This window comes from Psammomys obesus, unplaced genomic scaffold (assembly GCF_907164565.1).
Source record: "Psammomys obesus unplaced genomic scaffold, mPsaObe1.curated_primary_1811, whole genome shotgun sequence".
Classification (NCBI taxonomy): domain Eukaryota; kingdom Metazoa; phylum Chordata; class Mammalia; order Rodentia; family Muridae; genus Psammomys; species Psammomys obesus.
Window position 1 is genome coordinate 14063748 of NW_026594428.1, and position 2489 is coordinate 14066236.

Genomic DNA, 2489 nt, shown 5'->3' on the forward strand with positions numbered 1-2489 from the left:
CAGCTCCAGAATCAGATACCTTCCCAGGTCAACCAAAATGCTCTCTCTCTTTCTTACACACACACACACACACACACACACACACACACACGCCAAATAGGATTCCAGGAGGGATGGTTGCTGGAGAACAATGCATTCCAGGCTCTTTGACACAGGTCCACTCCTTTGATGAACGACCCTTCTCGACTATGATGAAGTCCTAGCTGCTCCGCACAGTTCCGGCGAGGAAGTGAACAGTCACCGGCTCTCAACAAAGTGCAGTCTCTTCACACACTAGGGCACACAGCAGGACATTCTCTAGCAATGGAATCCACTGTGGAAGCTTGTGACCCTCGTCAATCCCATCGTCACTTTGAGATGTCTTACATATCCTGTTCCATCTTTTATTTATCAAAGCTCAAGCTGAACAATGAGTCCTGAGTTACAAAAGGGATTTATTTTTGCGTGTCTTCATCACTTTTGTCCACCAGCTGAACAAAATCATAAGTGCCATTATCTGTTCTTTTTTGTTATGTATCCATAATTATTTGCATTTCCAAGTGCGTTTTGTAATGACCTTATTAATCACACACACACACACACACACACACACACACACACACACACCTTGGATTTAGAACACAGGAGCTCTAACTTAAGAATTAGTTTAAAGAGAGATAAATGATGTCTTAATAATATTGCCTTCAAGACCATTAAATTGACAAACTGTTTATAAAGTATTTAACTTCTTTACATAATATTTTAGGTTTCAGTTAAAAGGTTTCTTATCTTTATTAAATTTTTTCTTACTGTTTTTGATGCTCTATGTCTATGAAGCCCATAGTATGAACTTTCCTGAAGAGTCATGAACACATGTCTGTTTGTCATATACAGGACACTGACACACCAGAGAACATGCCCATGTCTAGCTTTGTAAACCAGTGAGTTTATAGGGTTTCTTACAGAAGCATGGATGAAATGTTACTTATAAAGCCCATAGATGACCGACAGGAAACTGCATCCCTGGATCCCTCTGCCCTATCTGCAGGCAGTTCTACCAGCAAGCTTGCTCTCCCTGCCAACTGTTTGCCATCCTTATAACCTTGGGGAGGGTTATAACTGGTATAACTATTATTAGCATCCCAAGTCTTCTGAGTCTCCTTCCTTTTCGAATCTCAAGATCTGCCCTGTTTCTTTCAGGAGAAAACACTTCAATTTAGAGAAAACAGAAAGAGAATGAACACTTTAAATCTGATTTCCTACTTTTTTCTTTTCCTGCTGAAGCATAGGAATGCAATTGCTTTTATAAAGAAATAGTATTCAGTAACTTGTGAATTCACTCATAAGATGAGTTCTTATACTTTGTACATTCTTGAGGATTTTCTGGGTGTAAGGTCACATTGTGGAGTAGTGAAAACTTCGCATACTTCTTTCCAATATTTGAGTCAAAATAAATTCCAGATTCATTCAAAAATAACATATCTTTGGTTCGTTTTGTTATCATCCTATGGCCCAAAGTGCAATGCTTCCAGGAAATAGTGTTTTTCAGTGGATAGCAAAGCTTCCAATAATGGTATTCAAGTACCCCACCCTTATCTTCAAGCTTGCTGCACCATTGTAGGACTTTCATAGCAGGCTCAGAATTAGATGGTCTTCATTTCAGCAAATTTGATGTAAATGAAAAATCAATAGACCAAAAAATGAGTGCAAGCACTTGATCATGAGAGAAAAATGGAGCATGTGTGGACAGCATGAAGGGTCTTGAAAGCTCACATTGCCTGCCCCTATCTGTTTTGTGCCTCCTTAAGGGAACACCTCTCCTAGCCCAAGACTCAGTCTTGAGAAGTAGAGAGCTCTGGATAGTGAGAAAGAAGGAAATATGTACTCCCAAACTAGTGAACAGCTTTAGTCTTTTGAAAAGTACCTTTAATATATATATAATATATATATACTTACAACATATTATATGACATATATTATATATTACATATTATAAATATATAATTATATTATATATAATTATGAATATGTTATATAACATATATAACAGCCAGTTATATTTCATTGTGTTCTTTTGTCTCCCTTTTAGGAGACAAAGCTAGTCTTCAGCCAAATCTCAAAAGCGCAGATAATTTGATTTCTATGGATTTCAGTGATTGTGTGGCACAAATAGAAAGAACTGAGGAAATATTCTGCATTTCCTCTCTAGGGTACACCAGAATTGCAGAGGACTACCTCTGAGGATGTGCTCAGACACTTGAAGCTTGTTTTTGTTCATCGCAGCACTGTATTTATGGCTCTGTTGTGCACAGAGAAAGCTGCCATTAACAGATTGGTATGTATAGGGGGGACTAGAAAAGAGGGGAGTCAGAGGATTAGAGACGCCAGAAGAGAGACAGAGAACTAGAAAAGGTGACCATAGCTTTTGGGCTAGGATCCATCAAAGCAGTCTCTGGGCAAAGGGGAGAATCTGAGCTTAGAGTGTATTTGAGAGGTAATTGTGGAAAAGT

The 2489-nt window shown here is 38.5% G+C and overlaps 1 pseudogene; it reads right to left on the reverse strand.

Annotated features, from left to right (window-relative positions):
* Positions 1-370: 370 nt before the first annotated feature.
* Positions 371-491, reverse strand: LOC129685514 (small nucleolar RNA SNORA40; annotated as a pseudogene).
* Between the last annotated feature and the right edge of the window lie 1998 nt (positions 492-2489).